The sequence below is a fragment of the Macaca mulatta genome, chromosome 4 (assembly GCF_049350105.2).
Source record: "Macaca mulatta isolate MMU2019108-1 chromosome 4, T2T-MMU8v2.0, whole genome shotgun sequence".
Taxonomy (NCBI): domain Eukaryota; kingdom Metazoa; phylum Chordata; class Mammalia; order Primates; family Cercopithecidae; genus Macaca; species Macaca mulatta.
The window spans coordinates 153002422-153029274 of NC_133409.1; the positions used below are offsets into that span (position 1 = coordinate 153002422).

At 41.4% G+C, this 26853-nt stretch overlaps 1 long non-coding RNA gene and 1 pseudogene across 2 annotated transcripts in view; one reads left to right on the forward strand and one right to left on the reverse strand.

The window, feature by feature from the left end:
- Positions 1-26853, forward strand: part of LOC712069 (uncharacterized) — a 241669-nt gene that overhangs the window by 15736 nt on the left and 199080 nt on the right. The window lies entirely within an intron of this gene.
- LOC719885 (eukaryotic peptide chain release factor subunit 1-like) lies at positions 13624-22256 on the reverse strand (annotated as a pseudogene). Its single transcript, XR_013416715.1, has 2 exons — positions 21500-22256; positions 13624-14692 (listed from the first exon to the last, which is right to left on the reverse strand). The product of XR_013416715.1 is annotated as a eukaryotic peptide chain release factor subunit 1-like (transcript).

Genomic DNA, 26853 nt, shown 5'->3' on the forward strand with positions numbered 1-26853 from the left:
GGTTTTGGTACCAGCCTTATAGAATATTCGTTATAGAATATGTTGGGCAGTGTTCCTTTTTGGAAGAGCTTGTGAAGAAATGGTTTAATATCAGTTATTCATAGATTAGAGTTTGAGTAGCATGGTGACAAGCCTAGGATAATTTTTTTAGACTTTTATGGATGCTCTGGACTGAATGTTTGTGTCCTCAATCCCCCACCCAAATTCCTATGTTTAAACTTAATCCCCAGTGTGATGATATTTAGAGGTGGGGCCTTTTGGAGGTGATTAGGTTATGAATGCAGAGCTCCCGTGAATGGGATCACTGCCCTTATCAAAAAGACCCCAGGCAGTTCTCTTCACTTTCTGCCATGCGAGGTCACTTGGAGAAGACACAGGTTTATGAAACAGGAAAGGAGCCATCATCAGACATGAAATTAACCAACACCTTGCTCTTGGACTTGCCAGCCTCCAGAACTGTGAGAAATACATTTATGTTGTTTATAAGCCACCCAGTCTAAGGTATTCTGTTATAGCAGCCTGAGTGGACTAAGACAGTGGGGGTATGTGGTGTTATTTATTGGTTTTTGGCCATAGTTACTGGTTCCTAGCTCCTATATTCCCTCGGTACAGTCTTTTGTAATAATGTTGGGTGTGTTAGGCCTCAGCAGGCCTCAGGAATCAGAATCTCTCTTCTGGCCTCATTTCACCTGCCCCAAGGCAGGACTCTAATCTTCTGCCTTTCTGATTATGGGTCTTAAGACCCTCTCCACAGAGGGTCCCACACTATACCTTGGGAGAAGGAATGCTGGCGTCATGAAGCTTCTGTAAAAACCCAGGAGAACTGGGTTCAGGGAGCTTCCAGATAGCTGAATAAGTGGAGGTTTTAGGAGGGTGGTGTGTCCAGGAAGGGCATGGAAGCTCCATGCTGCTTCCCAGATACCTCACCCTACACGTATTTTCATCTGTATCCTTTGTAATATCCTTTATAATAAACTAGTAAACATAAATGTTTTCCTGAATTCTGTGAGTTACTCCAGCAAATTAGTGAAGCCCAAAGCAGGTGGTGGGAACTCCTGTGATTGGTGTCTCATGTGGAGTAGTCTTGGGGACTAAGCCCCCAATCTGTGGGATATGATGCTATCTCCAGGTAGATAGTGTTGACGTTGAACTGGAGGATACCCAGCTGATTTCCACTGCTTGGAGTGTGGGGAAAAACCTCCACACCTTTGGTCACAGAAGTCTTCTGTGTTTATGATTGTTGTGGGAGTGTGAGAGCAGAGGAAAAATGTGGTTTGAGAGAGAGTTTCCTAAAATAGGATTACAAAAGCATAAATATCACAGATGCTCTTTCCAGAAAATACGTGCATATACAAAGAAATATAAATATTAGTATAAAATCTTAGTGTAGGCCGGGCGCAGTGGCTCAAGCCTGTAATCCCAGCACTTTGGGAGGCCGAGATGGGGGTATCACGAGGTCAGGAGATTGATACCATCCTGGCTAACACGGTGAAACCCTGTCTCTACTAAAAAATACAAAAAACTAGCCGGACAAGGTGGTGGGTGCCTGTAGTCCCAGCTACTCGGGAGACTGAGGCAGGAGAATGGCGTAAACCTGGGAGGCGGAGCTTGCAGTGAGCTGAGATCCGGCCACTGCACTCCAGCCTGGGCGACAGAGCGAGACTCTGTCTCAAAAAAAAAAAAAAAAAAAAAAAAATCTTAGTGTATACACAGGTCCTCTGAAGTCTTAGAAATCTAGATTTAAAAAAATCTTAACAAGAGAAGTTTTGAGCAATCATTTCACCATTTCACAATGCCATTCTACTTACCTGATTATAAACTGATCAGGGAAAAGCTGTACTTCATAACTGACTATCAAGGGAATAAGTTGAAAGATGTAATTAATTAGTCACTCATTCATGCAACCAAACCCAAGTGTCTATGATGTACCAGATGCAGTTTTAGTCTCAGATTGCGGCTCTAGGAATTGACTTTTTTTCATTCTTTTTCCACTCTATCTTCCGGTGTCCCAGCACCTGAACCCTCTTTCCATGTTAGGAGAATTTCATACTTAAAGAGTATGATTTCATACTTAAAGAATTTCATACCTAAAGAGTCGTCGTAGGAGGCAGACACCAACTCCTTCCACAAAAGAGAAAAACTCACTTTTCCAAACATTCTGACAGCTGGATATGGGATGAGGCTTAGGTTCCACTAACAGATAACTATTTGCTGGATTCTGACTCGGCCTGGTGACACAAGCTGGTACTGTGCATACATTTTAGTAAGTGTGGTGTGAGTGGCAGCAGCGATGTCCAATTGCCAGGAGCAGCTGTGACAGCAGTTCTATCTGCAAGGTCCAGTGTCTAGCTTTAGAGTTCCATTGGTATGAACAGTGACATCTCTGCCCAGCATCAGGGGCAGTGATTCCTATGTGAGACTCCACCTAGGATGGGATTATAGATTCAGATCCTAGCTATGTAGCTTTAAGCCTATTCTCACAGGCCTTCCCAAAATAAAATAAACGCCAACCTAATGAAGATAGATAGATAGATAGATAGATAGATAGATAGACAGACAGACAGACAGACAGATAGATAGATAGATAGATAAAGTCCTTTATGTTTAAATTAGAAAAAATCGCATTTAAATGTGAACTTAAGACCCTTTCCCACCCTAGGCACTGTTGATCGCTGACCTCAGTGGTTCCCACTCTGGCTGATCACCAGGATTCCTTGTAGGTTTGTTACAAAATACTCAGGCCTTTCCCCAGTCCCACCATCTCAGAAGTGGAACATGGAGCTCAGGAATAACAAGCTGCAGGTGAGGCTGACGCACAGCCACGAGGGAATCCTGGTCTACATTCTTGCTACTAAAAGTGTGATCTGAAGACCATCAGTGTCTGCCCCAACTTTTTTATAAACACAGAATCTCATTCTCAACTCCAGACCACCTGAATCTTAGAAAGTTGTCCAGGTAATTCCTATGCACACTAAAATTTGAGATTCTCAGATTTACATACTTTCTAGATGTGGTGTTAGAACTGTGCAGTCTGCTGTCGGAGTGTGTTCTGATGAAATCCCTTAGCACTGAAGGTCCAGGGTTCAGTCCATGTCCTTTTTCTCTTCTATAGCCATCACTCCCTTGGTGACTCATGCATGCTCTATGCTTTAAATATCATTAATATGGCATTAGCTCCTAAATCTATTTTCCCAGCCCAGACATTTCTCCTAAATTCCCAACTTGCCTCACTTGAATGTCTGACATCTGAGATTCAACATTTCCTAAATTGAATGCTTGTGGTGCCCCCTCCTCAGATATGCCCCTTTCAGAATTTTCCCCATCTCTGCTGACAACAACTTCATTTTTCTTCTTGCACAGTCTGAAATTTTGGGGTTCCTCTTTGACTCCTCTTTTTCATACCCCAGACTTAATCTATTAGGAAGTGCTATGAAGTCCATATTGAGAATATGTATGGAATCCAATCACTTCCCACTCTTTTGTCTGCTCACACCCCAGGCAAAGCAACCAGCATCTCTAGTCTGAAATACTGCACTAGTTTCCTACAGCTTTCCCACTTTCTCACTCACCCCTCATCTCTCAGTTCTGTTCTCAGCATAGCAGCCAAGGTGATCCTTTTAAAAGATGTGCCAGTCTCTACTCTGCTGACAGCTGTTTTGTATCTCCCCCATCTCACTCAGAGCAAAGTCAAAACCCTTCCAGTATCCTCGAGCCTACGTGATCTCCCCAGATCTCTGACCTTATCTCAATGACTCTGCTGTAGCTATCTGAGCCCCCTTTACGCTTCCCACAACACAGATGTGCTCCTGTTCTGGTGCCTTTGCACTGGGGGTTCCCCTGCCTGGAAAGAACCTGCCCCAGACAGCCTCATAGATAATTCATCTTTTCTCTAAGGTCACATTCCCAATGAGACACACGCAAACCACTCTAGTAAAACAGCCATCTTCCCTGTCCCCACACACCCACAATCTGGATCACCTGCCCCACAGCCTCAGCACCTTTTGCCAGAAACACGTTCCTTAGTTACTCTGCTTATAGTTCATAGTCTGTGTTTTCCCACTAAAACATGTGCCCCTCAAGGCCAGCAATTTTTGCCTGATTTTAGTTTCCAGATGTAAAACTAGCATTTCATATAGCCAGCACTCAACAAATATTGGCTAAATGAATGACCGGTGTACAGCACCTCCCTATTCTAGAAACAGTATCTTTATTAATGTAGCTGCAGACCACATGTTGTTTTGTGGCAGCTACCGTGAAACAACCGCTCATGTTGACATCAGTGCCGCCTGTACTTTTCTCACAAGTACTGTTCTCGCCTCCCTCCCACACCAACCCTCATATACCACAGCACACAATTATAGTTCCCTTTTCTGAAAAAAAAAAAGTGATCCTAGGCTTATGGACCCTATTTTCCAACCACCTGTGAATTAGAGTCTAGACATCCATGAGTTTGGATTTGAACCAGCACTAGGATTATTATAGCCAAAGGCAGGGAGAGGGGGTAGGTGAGCCAAAAATAAATTCCTGTTAGAAACCTAACAGGAGTTTATCTAAGGTGAGAAACCGGGATCTGGTCTCTAATTCCAGAATTTGATTTCCTGAAAAAGATTGGGGGAAAGATGGAAAGAATAATCCAGGAAACAGCTTTGGAAGGACAAGAGCTGGATGGGTCTAAAAATTGGTCTCGATACCACAGAGACTCCTGTGTGCAGGGGCTACCCCAGGCCTTGTGAGGACAATGACAGAAAAAGTAACTCCTACCGCTGTGACAGAGGAGATTGGAGACTTGGAGACCAGGACTCAGATACAAGAGCAAGAACGGGCATAGACTTCTGTCAAAACAAAACAATGAAAAAGATGGGGGCTGAGGGCCAGACGCAAACCTGAGCCTAGGCTGACCTGACTTAGGTCACGCAAAGCCCTTGCCACAGTCCTAGAGACAGGATAAGGCCTGGCCCCTCTCCTCCTATACCAAATGCTCTTTGTCACACATTCTCCCTTAATCCAGAGCTAGGAGTTACATCATCGTTTCTCAAACGTTTTGGTTTCAGGATCTCTGCATGCTCTTAGGAATTAATGAGGACTCCAAAGGTAATTTTATGTGAGTTATATATGTTAATATTTACCATACTAGAAACTAAAATCATTTAAATTATTTTATTCATTTAGGATATTAATAATGCATTGCAAGTTAGAAATATTTTTATGCAAAGTCAGTATTTCCCAAAATAAACAGTATAGTGAGAAGAGTGCATCTTTTTACATTTTGTATGTTTGTAAATCTTATGTATCTCATTAGAAGATTAATGAATTTTCATCTCCTTTTCTTCATTTAATCTGTTATTTTGGTTGAAGTGTATGAAAAAAAATCCATCCTCACACAATCATATTTTTGTTGCTCTTCTTGTTTTGGATTTTGTGGGGGGGGGTTTGTTTGTTTGTTTGTTTGTTTTGGAGATGTGGTCTCATGCTGTCACCCAGGCTTGAGCGTAGTGGTGTGATCATAGCGCACTGCAGCCTCGAATTCCTGGACTCAAGTGATCCTCCCAATTCAGCCTCATGAGCAGCTGCGACCACAGGCATGAAACACCACCACAGCTAATTTTGTTTATTTTTTGTAGGGATGTGGGTCTCATTCTGTTGCCCAGGCTAGTCTCGAACTCTGGGGCAGAACTCCTAGGCTCAAGCGATTCTCCTGCCTTGGCCTCCCAAAATGCTGGGGTTATAGGTGTGAGTCACCTTGCTAGGCCAGGAATGTTTTCAATACCATTTTTAGAAAATTGTGGATATTCATCCTTGATACTACACTAAAATGATAGAAGTGTTAGCTTCTTAAAGGTTATTTGTAATGTGGAACATGAAACTATCAATAACTGTTTCACATACTGTTACATTAAAACACATAGGTCTGTCTTCCACATTGAATGCATCTTGTATAATACATGACTTTAAAGAAAAGAAATACAATTTCACCACGTTATGTCTTCCAGTGTTGACACATTTAACTATAAGTTATCAAAAAAATCAATTTTTTAATATTACCACAGATATCACCAGAAAAGGTTGTTAAGTATTGGGAAGCCATCAGGCTTACAATGGAGAGTACAAGTTCTCCAGGATTCTAATTTTTCTCTTGAGAGCTCGCCTTTTATCATTGAGAATAATACTGTCAGTGGATTATGTGGAGGGGACAGGCTCATGTTCATTTTTGAGAAAGTGTCAGCCAAATATTCAAGTCTAAATGATAATCATTTCTGTCATTCATTCTTTCAAGTAAAAAGGATATTCCATAAAAAATAGACTAGTACAACTCACAAAATGATTTTGTGGACACGAACATTTTAATTTGTTTCTGTTTTAAGACAGGGTCTCACTCTGTTACCCAGGCTGGAGTGCAGTGGCGCGATTTTGGCTTACTGAAACCTCCACCTCCCGAGTTCAAGTGATTCTCATGACTTAGCTTCCCTAGTAGCTGGGACTAAAGGTGTGCACCACCACGCCTGGCTAATTTTGTATTTTTAGTAGAGATGGGGTTTCACTATGCTGGCCAGGCTGGTCTTGAACTCCTGACCTCAAATGGTCCACCTGCCTAGGCCTCCCACAGTGCTAGAATTAATTGCAGGTGTGAGCCACTGCGCCTGGCCTCAAACATCCTAATTTGGAATGTGGTAGAAGTACCTTATGTGTACTTACCACTTAATCATTTAAGATATATTAAAATGTGGATTCTGGAGTAGAGATTTAATAAAGTTAATCATTCTTTGATACTTCAACCAGGACATATTTAAGCGAAACCTGTTTTTTCTTCTATAATTAAGAAGTGGTTAAGAATATAATAACTACTATTTCAGTTTGGTACCATAGCCTCCATTCTTGTCAAGTTTTACTTTAGTACAAATAATGTCTTCATTATATTATAAAAATAGTTTTAACCTTGTGGATTTATGAAGGGGTTTCAGCAGCCCACAAGGGTTCCACAGAGTGCACTTTGAGAAATCTTGTTCTGGGTAAACTATGGAGGGTTCTTGACTGGTCCCTTTGCCTCTTCATTTCCCCAAATTTTTCTCCCCGAGCAGGACTCCCTGCATCTCAAAACTTAGCTAGCGCTAAGTTTGCCCTGCCCTGAGCTCTTATAGAAGAGAACCTATCACCTGTAGATTGGATGCAGAGAGTGTCCTTAGTCTGGGAACAGAGGTAGCAGATGTGTTTCCCCTTTAGAGCTGGGAATGGTTTGTGCCTGAAAGCACAAAATAGAGATTCACTCCTGACCCACTTTGATTTTGCAGTCTCTATGGTAAATAGTATTGGCTGTTTCATTTTGGTTTTTTCCAAGATGGAGTCTCACACTGTCACCCAAGCTAGAGTGCAGTGGCATGATAATGGCTCACTGTAGTAGTGAACTCTCCGGGGGCTCAAGCGATCCTCCCACCTCAGACTCTTAAGCTGGTGGAACTACAGGCACTTGCCACCATGTCCAGCTAGTTTTAAGTATATATATATTTTGTAGATTTTAAACATATTTTTGTAGAGATGGGATCTTGCTATGTTCCCCAGGCTTGTCTCAAACTTCTGAGCTCAAGCGATCATCCTGCTTTGGCCTCCCAAAGTGCTGGAATTACAGGCGTAAGCTACCACAAGCAGTCACCGTTTCATTTTAAATGTGTCTAATGCACTTGACTTGAGGCCCACATAGCACCAAGAGCAGTTACCTTAATCCATCAGGCTGCTATAACAAAAATACCCTAGATTAGGTGGCTTATAAGCAAAAGAAAGGTATTCCTCACAGTGCTGGAGGCTAGGAGGTCCAATATCAAGGTGTCATCTAACTCTGTGTCTGGTGAGGGCCTGCTTCCTCATAGCTGTCCTTTCACTGCACCCTCCCATGGCAGAAGGGGCAAGACAACTTTCTAGAATCTCTTTTATAAGGGTACGAGTTCAATTCATGGGAGTTCTGACCTCATGATGTAATCACTTCCTCTAAAACCCACTTCCAAATACCATCTCACTGGGGATTAGGTTTTCTTTTGAGAGAAGCATAAAAATGTCTATGGCAGTAGAGCTGTTTAATAGAACATTCTGTGATGATGAAGTTGATCTATATCTGCACTGTCCAATATGGGAGCCACATAAATAGCCATGTGTAGCTAGTAGTTACCATTTTTGATAGTGCTTATCTAGAGTGCTCTTAGTTTTCAATCTCCCCCACAAAAAAGATACGTTTTGACTCCTAGATTGAAATACATTAAAATTACCTTCACATAGAACCCTTGGATTTGGTTATGTGGGTCTTAGACATATCCCTAAAATACAGCAGGCCTAAGAAAGTTCAATATGTATTTTAACAAATAGAGTGTACATACAGATTACCAAAGCGTGATTTATCAACTCAAGGTCATACATTTTCAAAAATGCCTATCACCAGAGCTAATCCTTGTCTATATTTCGTTAAGACTCTTGGTATTATTGTTTTCTATAACCTGATGAACACAAGGAGATATATAAGTCATTACTTAGCCCAAGAGAAAGTATTTATTGAAGGTGCCATATAAAATATCTCATAGGCTTTGTAGACATATTTTAAAATTATAACCAAAAGTTTTAAATTTTTTCTTTTTCTTTTTTGAGACGGAGTCTTATTCTGCCACCCAGGCTGGAGTGCAGTGGGGCAATCATGGCTCACTGCAATCTCTGCCTCCTGGGTTCAAGCAATTCTTCCACCTCAGCCTCCCAAGTAGCTGGGACTACAGGCATGTGCCACCACACTTGGCTAGTTTTTGTATTTTTTGGTAGATACACCATGTTGACCAGGCTGGTCTTGAACCCCTGACCTCAAGTGATCCGCCCACCTTGCCCTCCAAAAGTGCTAGGATTACAGGCATGAGCCACCACACCTGACCAGGTTTTAAATGTTAAAACTCCACCTTAGAACTCTTTGCTTCTTGCTCATTACCCCCAGCTTTCACCCCCAGCTTTCTCCCCAAATCAAACATATCTCTGTGTTTCTCTTCACTCAGGGACTTCCCTCTCTTCATATCATCTGTACCTGGATGAAAATATGTGTTAAGTTTTACAATTGTGAAGTACAAAAGGATTCTCTAAGCATGACCCAAAGATGAAAAGCCATAAATAAAAAATAAAACTTCTCTATGTCAACCACAAACTTACAAATATACAAACATATGCTGGTGATCAAATTTAAAGACATGTAAAAAAATCGGAAAGATGAAAGGTAGCATATTTCAATGTCTCTCAGCCAAAGACTACCAGGAACACCTGTAGTTGAACAACTGGGGTTTATATTCACTGCCACAGAAGAGAATGCACACCATCTTAGCATGAGGGTATTAGAAAGAATGCAGTATAGGATTTGGTCTTTGAGTGGATGTTTTTGGGGAGAGCTAAGGAAGTAGGAGTTCACTCTAGATTTGGTGTTATTAAGAAGCAGGAATATTTTTATGACTGTCTCAATAAATCTTACCCATAATAAATGCAGAGCAGAGCAAGGATAAAGTTGTGGTTGGTAAAGAAACAGCCATCACTCATATTAGCCAGCAGGGGGAGAGGTTTGGTATTTGTGAGTTGTACAGTGCCTTGGTTTTTGTCTGTGCTTACACTAAATTATATAGTGCTCCTATTTTGTCTTGCTTTATTATGTTCCTAGAGTGTCCTTGTCTAATGTTGTTTTGTAATATGGTTTATGTCCAAGAAAAGAGTAGTATGGCCTAGTGGTGAGCAATAGGACAGCTTCTAACAGCACTGAAACCTGTCAATGTCAGATATCAAGAGCTGCTTTTTTTTTCCTTAGTTAAATTCAACATTTTTAAAGTACTTACATCCCAACTGGAAAATAATAAAGAATATTAGAAAGCAATATGGAAAAGAATAAATCAAATATCAGACAATATACTCTATGATTCATGAATATGAGGAAAAATGAGAACATGACATTAGAAATGGGAATGAAATCATGCTGCTACAAAGACACATGCACATGTATGTTTATTGCAGCACTATTCACAATAGCAAAGACTTGGAATCAACCCAAATGTCCATCAGTGACAGACTGGATTAAGAAAATGTGGCACATATGCACCATGGAATACTATGCAGCCATAAAAAAGGATGAATTTGTGTCCTTTGTAGGGACATGCATGCAGCTGGAAACCATCATTCTCAGCAAACTATCGCAAGAACAGAAAACCAAACACTGCATGTTCTCACTCATAGGTGGGAATTGAACAATGAGATCACTTGGACACAGGAAGGGGAACATCACACACTGGGGCCTATTGTTGGGGGGCGGGGATAGCATTAGGAGATATACCTAATGTAAATGACGAGTTAATGGGTGCAGCACACCAACATGGCACATGTATACATATGTAACAAACCTGCACGTTGTGCACATGTACCCTAGAACTTAAACTATATATATATATAAAAGAAATGGGAATGAAAATTAAAATCTGTCAGTTTGAAATATGTGAAAGTAAATAATGAGCATATTAGCCAGAGGTAGGGAAAATACGCTGTCATAAAGGCTGATGAAAAACTGGGGCATAAATTTCTAGAGGGGACGTTTGCAAAACATGTTAACAATATAAATGGGCTTACATTTCAATGCAGATATTTCTCTTTCAAGAATTTTTCCTAAGAAGATAACAACACACATTCTAAAAAATATATGTTCAAGAGTGTTTTTTGAATTTTGGTTTATAAAAGCAAAATGATGGAAACAATCCAAGTGCTGTAATCAATATAGGGATAGTAGCTATAAGTAGCGGAACACTTAATATACCTCTGGGTATGATACCATGTTTTTTACTGAGAGAGTCAAATTTGACCCTCAATGCAAACCCACGGGAAACCCGATATGTGATATCTTTGTATAGACAGGAAAAGGGAGACTCAGAGAGGTTAAGTAGGTGGTGGAGGTGGAGTGGACCCAGGGAATTTTCTCTTAATGGAATCATCTTTCATTGATTCCCTGTCCATCTGGTGGTGGATATGACTCTGTATCCCATGCCAGTTAACTCTTTCAATGTCCCTGAATGTTCTATGACAGGAGGTCATGAGATGCATTGCTCAGGAGAACATCAAGGGGCACTTCATCAAGGAAGTCTGAATTCCCTGCCTAACCACACTTATATTTCCTCATCCAGCATGTATTTCAAGACCTGTGATGAATCATGTGATCTACTAGACCATGAAGATACAGTGAAGAGCAAAAGTTGGATGCTGGCAATTTGATGTTTGCACTGTTGTGAAGGAGATGCACATTAAGCAGAACTTACAAAGATAAATATAAAATTACTGCTGAGCTAAGTGTGGTGAAGAAAAGTTCGTGGTATCATGAAAGCAGATAACCAGGAGATCTAATAGGTCCACTGCCATCATTAATACCTAATAGATATAATACCTAATCATACCTAAAAGAAATAATAAGATATGGCATTTATAAATGATGAATAGGATTTTATAAAATTATATACAATCAGAGAACCAAAAAGAACTCTTGGAAATCAAAAAGTGATCATTTAAATAAGTATTTCAATAGATGACTTGGAAGAGTAAATTTGTACTACCCCTAAATATTAAAAATGGAAAAGCAATGTCAAGACAGACAGAAGAACTATACGAATACTAGGCTATCAAGGATTTCCAGCAACTGCAAATTCTAAAAGAATGGAAAGATAGAAATTATGTAAAATCAAAAAAATCTCTCCAAGTTTACAGACAAAAATTTTACTTGTAATGGCCCCAACCAAGTTCTTACTATAGTAGATGAAAACAGACCCACACCAAGACACATCACAATGAAATTTTAGAAGGTGGGTGGAAAAGAAGAAATCCCAGAAACATCAAAAGGCAAGAAAAACAACATTGGAAGCTAAAAAATGTTGATGGAATGTCATGGAAATTCCTAGGAAAAATGTTTTCAATATGGAATTCCATACCAAGTCCAGGTTGGAATAAGTGCTAGGGTAGACTAAAGACATTTTCAGAAGCTTAGGGTTTCAGATTTTACTTTCCGTTTTACCTTAGGATACTGCTAGATGAAATGAGAAACAAAACTGATGGAGAAAACCAAAAAAGGGGACACATGGGATCCAGGCAGTAGGAGAGCCAACACAAGAGAGAAGCAGAAGGATGCCCAGGATGAGGTGAAGAAGATCTTGGAAGTCAGCCCAGATGTGCATGCACCAGTCCACCGGTGGCGGGACTGAGGGAAGTGTCTTCACAAAGATGAGGTTGGTAGAACATGGGACATGGTTGAATATATTCATGGAGACTGTCTTAGTTCATTTATACTGCTATAACAGAATGCCATAGTCTGGGTCAGTTATGAAGAACAGAAATTTGTTTTCTCAGTTCTGAAGGCTGGGAATCCAAGATCAAGTCACCAGCATTTGGCAAGAGCATTCTTACTGGGTCTTCATATGGCAAGTGGGTCAAGGGCAAGAGAGAAAACAATATCATTATTGTGTGCTCATTCCCACAATAATGATATTAATTTATGAGGGCTCTGCCCTCATGACTCAGACAGCTTCTGTTAGGCCTTATTTTCCAATATCACTGCATTGGGGATCAAGTTTCCAACACATGAACTTTGGGGGACACATTCAAACTACAACAGAGGCCCGGGGGGGGGGGGAAATTTGGAAGAGATTTTATAATGAGTACAACAGAAATTGAGCACATGAAGGGATAAAACATTTATTAATTCCAGGGAAATTAAAAAGTCAATTCAAGGAAGGAAAATAATCCTTGTGAATAGCATTTCCTAATGTAATTGTGAATAGCATTTCCTAGTCTAGCTGTGAATAGCATTTCTGTGGTCATAATAATATAAATAGTGAACACCCAGCTAACCAAAATTATAAAATGACTATATTGAGAGGACAGGGTTATATGAAAGGGAGCTATACACTAACGATGATACATAAGAGTGAAAAACAAAACAGCACTATAACACACTATTTGGAGGCACAGATGTAACCATCAAAAAATTAGGCAAAATAAATAAAGTAGATTGCCTCTAGGATTCAGGAGATGGTGTACATGAAAGATTGGGGACATCTGTGTTCATAACAAGCCTTGTAGAAGTATTTGACTTTTGAAACACTGTCCATAAATCCATTTGATATGTTAAAAATATCATGAGACAATTGGCTCAGGAATTATTCTATGAGGAGTACCAGAGAAATGGGGCAGTAATTGGAGGGAGACATGGAATCAGGCAATGGATTTATTTATTTTATTTTTAATTTTTTTGCTTCCACTTGAATTGCATGTTTTATTTCTCCCAATCCCACCAATAGCACAGAAGGCCCATCATATCTATCCCAAACTGGTTTTGAGTAGGTTAAGGTTATAGGGACCCTTTTCAGAACATTGATACAAAGAGCTCCCAAACACCAGGCACAAATGTGTCTGCAAACAGATGGAAGTAAACAGTGCACTGGCCCAAATGCTTCATGATTCAGTTTGATTTTGCAATGCAATTTGCATCCTTGAAATGGCCAGTCTGGAGGGGGAAGGGGTAGCGTGAGGGAGTGAAGTTGAAATTGCCTCCTATTAGCTCACCCTTTCAACATTAAACAGAGACCAAAAGAGAAATGGTTCCAACATTTCACCACATATATTTCTTCTCATGCAGTCTAAGCTGAGAATGCCATGTAAATGGGTCACTGCGAAATGCAGCAATTTAATTTCTCTCCAATCAAAATAAGAAACCAGTATGATCTCACTTCTATTAACTTTTGAAGGTTTACAGCAGTTAAAGTATGTTTGCTTCTTTATATAAGGGTTAAAAAAATCATTTTTTAAATAAAATACAAGAGCAGCCAATTTCACCATTGAGTAAAAGTAAAAACTGGGATTCTTTTTAAAATTAGTCCAAAGTGGCATTTAGGAATTTAGTTGTAGGCTGCTGTGCTGACACCATCACAAACCAAAGTGTAGGGCTGGGTCTGGTTTTGTTTCGATTTTCTATTCAATATCCAGTGCTCATGGATTAAGTTCTGGAAATGTTCCAGTTGTAAGGCAGGGATCTGTTTGGATTCCACCATGAGTATGCTTCTTGGGTTGGATGCTGGAGAGTGAGGCACTGTTTTGCCGGACCCATGTCGACTACTTAGTAGTCATCAAGGTAAAAAACTTCATCGTCTCCTTCTTGGTATTCCATTCTTTGGAAATCTACTTGGTACCGCAAGAAACCTCCAATTCCACCAAATCCTTTCACAAACTGAGACTCTTCTTGTGATTTATATGTGACAATTTCCAACGTAACTCCAACTTTTTTATAGTTGTTAGCAAACCATTCCAACAGGGGCATGCTCTTGATAAGCTCATGTTCCCGTCCGGTCTCTTTGTCTGTGAAATGAGATTTATCCTTTTCTTGCTCTGGAGTTAGACAGAGAATTTTCTCCTCTTCTGTGCCTTGGCAATGAAGAACGTATCCCATTATATTCAGATTTTCATAGGCTATTAAAATTTCTGCAGCTCCCATTTCCAAAGCCTTTAGTGTATCTTCAACGCCAAAACAGTACCTGCCTGTGTCCTGGCTGATTTCATCAATGTATCATCCTATTAATTTCTTCTTTTGAATAAATTTCACTTTGGAGAGGAATTCAGTAGATAACTCAACAGCTTGGTTGAATCAATTTTCACCACTATAGGATATATCAACCTTTTTTTTTTTTTTTTTTTTTTTTTTTGAGACAGAGTCTCGCACTGTCGCCCGGGCTGGAGTGCAGTGGCGCCATCTTGGCTCACTGCAAGCTCCGCTTCCTGGGTTCACGCCATTCTCCTGCCTCAGCCTCCTGAGTAGTTGGGACGACAGGCGTCCGCCACCGCGCTCGGCTGATTTTGTTTTTGTGTATATATATATATATATATATATATATTTATTATACTCTTTTTTTTTTTTTTTTTTTTTTTTTTTTTGAGACGGAGTCTCGCTCTGTCGCCCAGGCTGGAGTGCAGTGGCGCGATCTCGGCTCACTGCAAGCTCCGCCTCCCGGGTTCACGCCATTCTCCTGCCTCAGCCTCCCGAGTAGCTGGGACTACAGGCGCCCACAACCGCGCCCGGCTAATTTTTTGTATTTTTAGTAGAGACGGGGTTTCACCGTGGTCTCGATCTCCTGACCTTGTGATCCGCCCGCCTCGGCCTCCCAAAGTGCTGGGATTACAGGCGTGAGCCACCGCGCCCGGCCCTATTTATTATACTCTTAAGTTCTAGGGTACATGTGCACAATGTGCAGGTTTGTTACATATGTATACTTGCCCCATGTTGGTGTGCTGCACCCATCAACTCGTCATGTACATCAGGTATAACTTCCAATGCCATCGCCCCCGCCCCCCCCATAATAGGCCCCGGTGTGTGATGTTCCCCTTCCGGAGTCTAAGTGATCTCATTGTACAATTCCCACCTATGAGTGAGAACATGCAGTGTTTGGTTTTCTGTTCTTGCAATAGTTTGCTGAGAATGATGGTTTCCAGCTGCATCCATGTCCCTACAAAGGACACAAACTCATCCTTTTTTATGGCTGCATAGTATTCCATGGTGTATATGTGCCACATTTTTTTAATCCAGTCTGTCACTGATGGACATTTGGGTTGATTCCAAGTCTTTGCTATTGTGAATAGTGCCGCAATAAACATACGTGTGCATGTGTCTTCATAGCAGCATGATTTATAATCCTTTGGGTATATACCCAGTAATGGTATGGCTGGGTCATATGGTATTTCTAGTTATAGATCCTTGAGGAATCGCCATACTGTTTTCCACAATGGTTGAACTAGTTTGCAATCCCACCAACAGTGTAATAGTGTTCCTATTTCTCCACATTGTCTCCAGCACCTGTTGTTTCCTGACTTTTTAATGATTGCCATTCTAACTGGTGTGAGATGGTATCTCATTGTGGTTTTGATTTGCATTTCTCTGATGGCCAGTGATGACGAGCAATTTTCATGTGTCTGTTGGCTGTATGCATGTCTTCTTTTGAGAAATGTCTGTTCATATCCTTTGCCTACTTTTTGATGGGGTTGTTTGTTTTTTTCTTGTAAATTTGTTTGAGTTCTTTGTAGGTTCTGGTTATTAGCCCTTTGTCAGATGGGTAGATTGCAAAAATTTTCTCCCATTCTGTAGGTTGCCTGTTCACTCTGATGGTAGTTTCTTTTGCTGTGCAGAAGCTTTTTAGTTTAATTAGATCCCATTTGTCAATTTTGGCTTTTGTTGCCATTGCTTTTGGTGTTTTAGACATGAAGTCCTTGCCCATGCCTATGTCCTGAATGATATTACCTAGGTTTTCTTCTAGGGTTCTTATGGTATTAGGTCTAACATTTAAGTCTCTAATCCATCTTGAATTAATTTTCGTATAAGGAGTAAGGAAAGGATCCAGTTTTAGCTTTCTACTTATGGCTAGCCAATTTTCCCAGCACCATTTATTAAATAGGAAATCCTTTCCCCATTTCTTGTTTTTGTCAGGTTTGTCAAAGATCAGATGGCTGTAGATGTGTGGTATTATTTCTGAGGACTCTGTTCTGTTCCATTGGTTGATATCTCTGTTTTGGTACCAGTACCATGCTGTTTTGGTTACTGTAGCCTTGTAGTATAGTTTGAAGTCAGGTAGCGTGATGCCTCCAGCTTTGTTCTTTTGACTTAGGATTGTCTTGGCAATGTGGGCTCTTTTTTGGTTCCATATGAACTTTAAAGCAGTTTTTTCCAATTCTGTGAAGAAAGTCGTTGGTAGCTTGATGGGGATAGTATTGAATCTATAAATTACCTTGGGCAGTATGGCCATTTTCACAATATTGATTCTTCGTATCCATGAGCATGGTATGTTCTTCCATTTGTTTGTGTCCTCTTTTATTTCACTGAGCAGTGGTTTGTAGTTCTCCTTGAAGAGGTCCTTTACATCCCTTGTAAGTTGGATTCCTAGGTATTTTATTCTCTTTGAAGCAGTTGTGAATGAAAGTTCATTCATGATTTGGCTCTCTGTCTGTTACTGGTGTATAAGAATGCTTGTGATTTTTGCACATTAATTTCGTATCCTGAGACTTTGCTGAAGTTGCTTATCAGCTTAAGGAGATTTGGGGCTGAGACGATGGGGTTTTCTAAATATACAATCATGTCCTCTGCAAACAGGGACAATTTGACTTCTTCTTTTCCTAACTGAATACCCTTTATTACTTTCTCTTGCCTGATTGCCCTAGCCAGAACTTCCAACACTATGTTGAATAGGAGTGGTGAGAGAGGGCATCCCTGTCTTGTGCCAGTTTTCAAAGGGAATGCTTCCAGTATTTGCCCATTCAGTATGATATTGGCTGTGGGTTTGTCATAAATAGCTCTTATTATTTTGAGATACATTCCATCAATACCGAATTTATTGAGAGTTTTTAGCATGAAGGGCTGTTGAATTTTGACAAAGGCCTTTTCTGCATCTATTGAGATAATCATGTGGTTTTTGTCTTTGGTTCTGTTTATATGCTGGATTACATTTATTGATTTGCATATGTTGAACCAGCCTTGCATCCCATGGATGAAGCCTACTTTATCATGGTGGATAAGCTTTTTGATGTGCTGCTGGATTCGGTTTGCCAGTATTTTATTGAGGATTTTTGCATCAATGTTCGTCAGGGATATTGGTCTAAAATTCTCTTTTTTTGTTGTGTCTCTGCCAGGCTTTGGTATCAGGCTGATGTTGGCCTCATAAAATGAGTTAGAGAGGATTCCCTCTTTTTCTATTGATTGGAATAGTTTCAGAAGGAATGGTACCAGCTCCTTCTTGTACCTCTGGTAGAATTCAGCTGTGAATCCGTCTGGTCCTGGACTTTTTTTGGTTGGTAGGCTATTAATTATTGCCTCAATTTCAGAGCCTGCTTTTGGTCTATTCAGGGATTCAACTCCTTCCTGGTTTAGTCTTGGGAGAGTGTAAGTGTCCAGGAAATTATCCATTTCTTCTAGATTTTCTAGTTTATTTGCATAGAGGTGTTTATAGTATTCTCTGATGGTAGTTTGTATTTCTGTGGGGTCGGTGGTGATATCCCCTTTATCATTTTTTATTACATCTATTTGATTCTTCTCTCTTTTCTTCTTTATTAGTCTTGCTAGCAGTCTATCAATTTTGTTGATCTTTTCAAAAAACCAGCTCCTGGATTCTTTGATTTTTTGGAGGGTTTTTTGTGTCTTTATCTCCTTCAGTTCTGCTCTGATCTTAGTTATTTCTTGCCTTCTGCTAGCTTTTGAATATGGTTGCTCTTGCTTCTGTAGTTCTTTCAATTGTGATGTTAGAGTGTCAATTTTAGATCTTTCCAGCTTTCTCTTGTGGGCATTTAGTGCTATAAATTTCCCTCTACACACTGCTTTAAATGTGTCCCAGAGATTCTGGTATGTTGTATCTTTGTTCTCATTGGTTTCAAAGAACATCTTTATTTCTGCCTTCATTTCTTTATGGACCCAGTAGTCATTCAGGAGTAGGTTATTCAGTTTCCATGTAGTTGAGCGGTTTTGATTGAGTTTCTTTGTCCTGAGTTCTAGTTTGATTGCACTGTGGTCTGAGAGACAGTTTGTTATAATTTCTGTTCTTGTACATTTGCTGAGGAGTGCTTTACTTCCAATTATGTGGTCAGTTTTGGAATAAGTGTGATGTGGTGCTGAGAAGAGTGTATATTCTGTTGATTTGGGGTGGAGAGTTCTGTAGATGTCTATTAGGTCCGCTTGGTGCAGAGTTGAGTTCAATTTCTGGATATCCTTGTTAACTTTCTGTCTTGTTGATCTGTCTAATGTTGACAGTGGGGTGTTGAAGTCTCCCATTATTATTGTATGGGAGTCTAAGTCTCTTTGTAAGTCTCTAAGGACTTGCTTTATGAATCTGGGTGCTCCTGTATTGGGTGCATACATATTTAAGATAGTTAGCTGTTCCTGTTGAATTGATCCGTTTACCATTATGTAATGGCCTTCTTTGTCTCTTTTGATCTTTGATGGTTTAAAGTCTGTTTTTATCAGAGACTAGGATTGCAACCCCTGCTTTTTTTTGTTCTCCATTTGCTTGGTAGATCTTCCTCCATCCCTTTATTTTGAGCCTATGTGTGTCTCTGCATGTGAGATGGGTCTCCTGAATACAGCACACTGATGGGTCTTGACTCTTTATCCAATTTGCCAGTCTGTGTCTTTTAATTGGACCATTTAGTCCATTTACATTTAAGGTTAATATTGTTATGTGTGAACTTGATCCTGTCATTGTGATATTAGCTGGTTATTTTGCTCGTTAGTTGATGCAGTTTCTTCCTAGCATCGATGGTCTTTACATTTTGGCATGTTTTTGCAATGGCTGGTACCAGTTGTTCTTTCCATGTTTAGTGCTTCCTTCAGGGTCTCTTGTAGGGCCGGCCTGGTGGTGACAAAATCTCTCAGCATTTGCTTGTCTGTAAAGGATTTTATTTCTCCTTCAGTTATGAAACTTAGTTTGGCTGGATATGAAATTCTGGGTTGAAAATTCTTTTCTTTAAGGATGTTGAATATTGGCCCCCACTCTCTTCTGGCTTGTAGTTTCTGCTGAGAGATCTGCTGTTAGTCTGATGGGCTTCCCTTTGTGGGTAACCTGACCTTTCTCTCTGGCTGCCCTTAACATTTTTTCCTTCATTTCAACTTTGGTGAATCTGACAATTATGTGTCTCGGAGCTGCTCTTCTCAAGGAGTATCTTTGTGGCATTCTCTGTATTTCCTGAATTTGAATGTTGGCCTGCCTTACTAGGTTGGGGAAGTTTTCCTGGATGATATCCTGAAGAGTGTTTACCAACTTGGTTCCATTTTCCCCCTCACTTTCAGGCACCCCAATCAGATGTAGATTTGGTCTTTTCACATAACCCCATACTTCTTGAAGACTTTGTTCATTTCTTTTTCCTCTTTTTTCTTTAGACTTTTCTTCTCGCTTCATTTCATTCATTTGATCCTCAATTGCTGATACTCTTTCTTCCAGTTGATCGAGTCGTTTACTGAAGCTTGTGCATTTGTCACATATTTCTCATGTCATGGTTTTTATCTCTGTCAGTTCTTTTATGGCCTTCTCTGCATTGATTTTTCTAGTTATCCATTCTTCCATTCTTTTTTCAAGATTTTTAGTTTCTTTGCGCTGGGTACGTAATTCCTCCTTTAGCTCTGAAAAGTTTGATGGACTGAAGCCTTCTTCTCTCAACTCGTCAAAGTCATTCTCCATCCAGCTTTGATCCGTTGCAGGCAATGAGCTGTGTTCCTTTGGAGGGGGAGATGCACTCTTATTTTTTGAATTTCCAGCTTTTCTACCCTGCTTTTTCTCCATCTTTGTGGTTTTATCTGCCCTTAGTCTTTGATGATGGTGATGTACTGATGGGGTTTTGGTGTGGGTGTCCTTTCTGTTTGTTAGTTTTCCTTCTAACAGTCAGGAGTCTCAGCTGTAGGTCTGTTGGACATTGCTTGAGGTCCACTCCAGACCCTGTTTGCCTGGGTATCAGCAGTGGAAGCTGCAGAAGATAGAATATTGCCGAACAGCAAGTATTCTTGTCTGATTCTTGCTCTGGAAGCTTCGTCTCAGGGGTGTACCCCGCCATGTGAGGTGTGGGGTGTTGGTCTGCACCTAGTGGGGGATGTCTCCCAGTTAGGCTACTCAGGGGTCAGGGACCCACTTGAGCAGGCAGTCTGTCTGTTCTCAGATCTCAACCTCCATGTTGGGAGATCCACTGCTCTCTTCAAAGCTGTCAGACAGGGTCATTTGCATCTGCAGAGGTTTCTGCTGCTTTTTGTTTAGCTGTGCACTGTCCCCAGAGGTAGAGTCTACAGAGACGGGCAGGCCTCCTTGAGCTGCTGTGGGCTTCACCCAGTTCGAGCTTCCTGGGGGCTTTGTTTACCTACTTAAGCCTCAGCAATGGTGGGCGCCCCTCCCCCAGCCTTGCTGCTGCCTTGCAGTTAGATCACAGACTGCTGTGCTAGCAATGAGGGAGGCTCTATGGGCGTGGGAGCCTTCCGGCCAGGTGTGGGATATAATCTCCTGGTGTGCTGTTTGCTAAGACCCTTGGTAAAGTGCAGTATTAGGGTGGGAGTTACCCGATTTTCCAGGTGTTGTGTGTCTCAGTTCCCCTGGCCAGGAAAAGGGATTCCCTTCCTCCTTGCACTTCCCAGGTGAGGCGATGCCTCGCCCTGCTTCAGCTCTTGCTGGTTGGGCTGCACCAGCTGACCAGCACCAATTGTCTGACACTCCCCAGTGAGATGAACCCGGTACCTCAGTTGAAAATGCAGAAATCACCCGTCTTCTGTGTCGCTCACACTGGAAGCTGGAGACTGGAGCTGTTCCTATTTGGCCATCTTGCTCTGGGTCCTCTGTTTTTGTATTTTTAGTAGAGACGGGGTTTCACCGTGTTAGCCAGGATGGTCTTGATCTCCTGACCTCATGATCCACCCACCTCGGCCTCCCAAAGTGTTGGGATTACAGTCGTGAGCCACTGTGCCAGGCCTATCAACTAATTTTAAAACTTTCGATTGTAACCTCTGATCAAACATATCATAGTGATTTAGTTCAGTTTTAAAGTCAGTGGATCCAGCTAAAACTAGACCAGCAATCTTCCCTTCGTCCCCAGAAATAAACAGCTGCACAGCATTCTCTGCTACTTTCTGAACATTGTTAGATCGCTTTTCCATTCTTAAACGGGCAAAACACAAGGCTGACTGACCTCCTCTACCGTGTTTCTTTGGGAGATCCACAGTGAATTTTTGCAGGACTTCTTTTGTGTTTCCTTGGAGTGTGCCAAAAAGTGCACCACTACCATCTATTACAATGAATCCAAACTTGCTGTCATCTGAAAGTAGTGCTGTAAGAGCCTCTGTATGGATTTTGTTGTCACACAAATAGTATGACGTATTAATTGGTTTGAAAGGTTCAAAATCAACGTTAACTTTCTTTTCCTTTCCTCCTTCTGTTACTATTGTTCCACAGTAAACAACCAGACCATTTGGAGGTACTGTTATAAAGTCTGAGTCTTTGTTGTACAGATGTAATGGCTCCCAGGACTGAAAGGCAGTTTACTTGTGACTTAATGTTAGATGCAGATCCAAACTCATCTGCTAACATTTTTGACACTCGTGAAATCTGGTCTTTAGGAGGAATAATCAGTGATATCATACTGGTGCCATTGCCGCGGGCCACCTCCAGGCTTTTACTGAACTTCTTCATCTTCCAGATCTCCACGTTCCTGTCGGCAGCACTGGGGTCGTCCACCATCTTCTTGCCTCCTCCTCCCTGAGGGCCTAGTCCTGGGTGGCAGCGGCTGCTCTTCCCTGGTGGTGGCTCTGCTCTGCAGCGGCAGCCCAGGAAATTGATTTTTTTTTTTGGTTAGGATTTTATTTTTATTTATTCAGTTGAGTTTTGTTTGTGTTAATGGGAAATATTACAGCATGTTTGTATGCAGAAATGAATGAGCCAGTGGAGAGGGGAGACTGATCTAGGGGAGACGGGTGGATCTTGTGGCCTTAGACAGGAGCTGAGGACCATCCGTCATCACTGGTGGGAAGACCCAGGAGACAGGTGGAGACAGGGTTGTCATGGGATGATGATGTTCTTCTCACTCGAGTCCTTTTTTTTTTTTTTCCTGAGTGAAAAAAGAAATAACCCCATTGTCTAAGAGTGAGGAGTGGGACAGGATTGGAGGGGTGTGAGGAGGGAAATAAAGTGAGAAGTAGCCCCCTCAGGAGGTGCGAGAGTGAACTGACATCTGGAAAGTGAGGGCTGGAGTCACTGAGGTCTGTGCTCATCCACGGAGAGAGAGAAGCACTCAGGCAGCAGCAGGAGGAGGATACAAAACAGACTAAAAGGAAAGGCAACAAAATATCTCTGGTGTAAGGTTTACAGGTTATTTTTAATTTGTCATTTAGCTTTGACAACATTTTATAATGTTTCCACAGTGAATATATGTTATATATTATACCTTATACATATATATTATAATATATCAGAAATAAAGAGCTTTGTTTGAAATTTTAAAAGGGAAGGCAGATAGATGGGTACAAAGTGAGGAAAATGGGGCAAAGAGCTGGACGTGCAGGGCCCCCATGTCTCGGCTCTGGGCAATGATCTTACAGAGCCTTTTCTCCATTTCTGACGCCACTGCTCTCTATGAGGCCAAACAGCATCTTTCCCTTCTTTGTGGGGTGCAGACATTTATTACCATCTTCTTAGCATTTTGATGCTTTAAGAAAATGAGTTTTGCATTTTAAATGGCACTTTCAGCTTTTTCAGTGGGAGGATTGGTTCATATCATCTAACCACCTTTTCCAGAAATGGAAATTTCAAGGCAAAATAGTTCAGTTAGAATACCATTGGTCCTAGAATAGGGGATCAGAATCTGAGTCTTAACACATGATCTGGACACAATCTGTCAAGGGTTTCACAAGTGTAAGGGATTTTTATGTAATTTATTTTTGAGAATATTATTATTATTATTATTATTATTATTTGAGACAGAGTCTCATTCTGTCACCCAGGCTGGAGTGCAGTGGTGCGATCTCGGCTCACTGCAGCCTCCGCCTCCTGGGTTCAAGAAATTCTCCTGCCTCAGCCTCCCAAGTAGCTGGGACTGCAGGTGCACGCTGCCACGCCCAACTAATTTTTGTATTTTTAGCAGAGGCGGGTTTCACCAAGTTGGCCAGGATGGTTTTGATCTCCTGACCTCATGATCTGCCTGCCTCAGCCTCCCAAAGTGCTGGGATTACAGGCATGAGCCACCGCACTTGGCTGAGAATATTATTAATGCACACACAAGAAAATTCAAAAGATAGTATAAAATATGCAAAGATAAGTTATTCCCATTGCTCCCCTACCCCCACCACTATTGCTTGTCACTCAGATCATCTACCCAGAAATCTTCACAGTTAAAAATTTCTCATTTCTTTTCCCACACCATGTATTTATGCATTACTGTGTGTTTTTATGTCAATAAAGGCCACAGACTGGGAGAAAGTATTTGCAAATCACAAAACTGATAAAGGACTTATCAGTATCTAGAATATAGAGAGAACCCTTAAAACTGAACAATAAGAAAACAATTTATCCAATTTAAGAATGGGCAAATGTCTGAACAGACACCTCACCAAAGAAGATCTACAGATGGCAAGTGAGCACATAAGGAGAGCCTCAGTGTCATTTATCATTAGGGAAATGCAAATAAAAACAACAATGATACACCATTACACACCTACTAGAATGACTAAAACCCAAAAATCTGGTAATACCAAGTGCTGATGAGGATGAAGAGCAACAGGAACTCCCATCCACTGCTGGCAGGAATGGAAATGGCACAGCCGCTCTAGAAGATATGGGCGGTTTCTTATAAGGCTAAACATAGACAACCAAACATGGACTTACCATGATCGCCTACAACACAGTGATCATACTCCTGGGTACTTAACCAACAAATTAGAAAAGTTACTTTGCACGAAAACCTACATGAAATCTTTGTAGCAGAACATTCCTTATTTGTGGGCTGCACATAGTGACTTCCTTCGAAAGGCAACAGTACGGAAAGGCAAAAAGTAACAAAGGAATTTGACAGGGGACTGGGAAACACTACCTTAGGCAGGTGATGAAGGCTGACATCATCAGTGATAAATCAAGTGGGTGCCGCGTACCCCTGACGCGCTGAGAGTGGCATTTCATCTCTGTGCTGTTCCTCCTCAACACCCACAGCCCCAACCACATTCAAGTCAAAGGACATTCCACAATATGCCTGATCAATACTCCTCAAAAAATGTCAAGGTCATCAAAAACAAGGAAACTCTGTGAAATCATCACAGCCAGAGGAGCCTTAAGAGACATGATGGGACTAAATGTAATGTGGTGTCCTGGATGAGATTCTGCTGCTCGCAGGATGAAATGGCCTTATCCCAGGAATCAACTCTGAATTCTCCAATCCCAGGATGGGGGAAGGGAGGAGACGCCCTGGAGCTTTGGCCTAGGAACATGAGGGAGGCTCCTGGAGAAGCCAAAATAGAAAGGAAATCAGGACAGGAAGGGAAAAGAGGCCAAATAGAGTAGAGGGGAAGGAGTCAGATAGGAGAGGGCGTGGGGAGGGGTCAGCTTAGTGGACAGGACATCTGTGTGAGAGGGATGGGTTCTGTTTGAGGGGAGGCAAAGGAGCTTGAGGGGGCTGACAGAGGTCTCTGTTTTTCATCTGGGTGGTAATTGCACAAGTGTTAGCTCTGTAACTCAGCTATACTTAACTTTTAGGCAATTTTATGTACTGACAGGAATAGTATAATTCAGAAACACACACGGAAGAAACAGGGAAAAGAGAAGATGACAGTGGGGAAGTGATGAAGGGGTTCCCCTATTCCGGAGCCAGAACCTCCCAAGCGCTGAGGTGACAGGGAGAATAAGGAGTGGAGGGAGATGAAGGAGCTGGTGGTAATTTTTAGATATTCCCTTGAGAACAACCTTTACTGAGAGAATGAAGTCCTAAATTAGGAGTTGGGTAAGTGAGCCCTGTGGTTATTGGGAGGAAGAGTGTTGTAGGGTCATAGTCTGCACATCTTGGGGTTCTCCTGAAGGAAACACCGAGGCTGCAGACTTCAGGAAAGACTTCCTGCTGGAGATTGTGGAGATTTGGGTTGTGTGTCGCAACTGCTCCCCATTGGTGCCTGGGTTTTCCTAATGTCCTAGAGACTAGGTGAGGGTGAAGGGCCTGTGTATGCAGAAGGCCGGGAGAGGAGCAAGCTGAGGTGGGATCCCACTGCTAACTGTGTCTGTGCTTGTTCTCGCCTGCATCCAGAGTTTGAGGTGTGATTCTGCTGTGTTAGTGTGGAAGTTGGCAGAATCAAAATGCAGCCACTAATATTTTTTTTAACCTTGACAAATAGAGCTGGGAAGTCCATGAATAGAGTGTTCCTATGCTTATATACCTGATAACAAAAACTATCACGAAAGACTACAAAAATCACAATCTTGCACAAGGGCAATAACAGCTTTACACAAAAATACTTCTATAAGGATATCAGCCCAACAACTACCTGTCCAAACTTGGACTGATGTCAACCTTGTTAGTGGTTATTGTAGCCCTTTAAAAACCTTTGTCTTCCTTTACCTCCCCAGACACACACACACATAGTTTATTCCAGTTGCAATGCTCTATTTCCAAATGAATATTTTTCTTTTAGAGAGCCTTTCTCTGTTCCTATTTTTGTTGATGGATATGGTGTCAGAAACAGGACTTGGAAAAGGTCACTATCAAAACCTAGTGCAGTGGTGTACACCTGAAGTCCTAGTTACTCAGAGGCTGAGGAGAAGGATTGCCAAAGCCTAGGAGTTTGAGGCCAGCCTGGGCGAGGTAGGGAAACCCCCATCTCTAAAAATAAGAAAATGTTTAAAAGGTCTCTATCAGAAGGAATCAGTGATCATTGGAACTGGTGTGCCATACTCACTCGAGCCCTTTGAGCTCTGTGCCTCCACAGCTGGCCTTTCCTGCCCTGGTGTCTTCCCTCAGGCTGAGCCTCCCTCCTTTGGTAGAAGTTTTCTTATATTATTTGGAATCTGGTTTGGATACAGTCCCCTTAGTAAAGAACCATACATAGTTCTTGTATGATAAAAGACTATTGGTCTTTTCTAGTAGGGCCTTTCTGGATTGAGTACTCTGGTTTCTACAGAACGTACATACTGTCTGTGAGGCAAGTTATTTTGTGGTGAATTCACTTTTGGTCACACACCTGGTTTAATATTTTGTTCAATCTGCACGCCTTGGTGAAAATATTTGTGAACATTCTTATCTTGGTTTATTTTTGTTTGACTCCTTTTCCATGCCTATTCTTGACAATCTTCCAGGAGCAAAAAT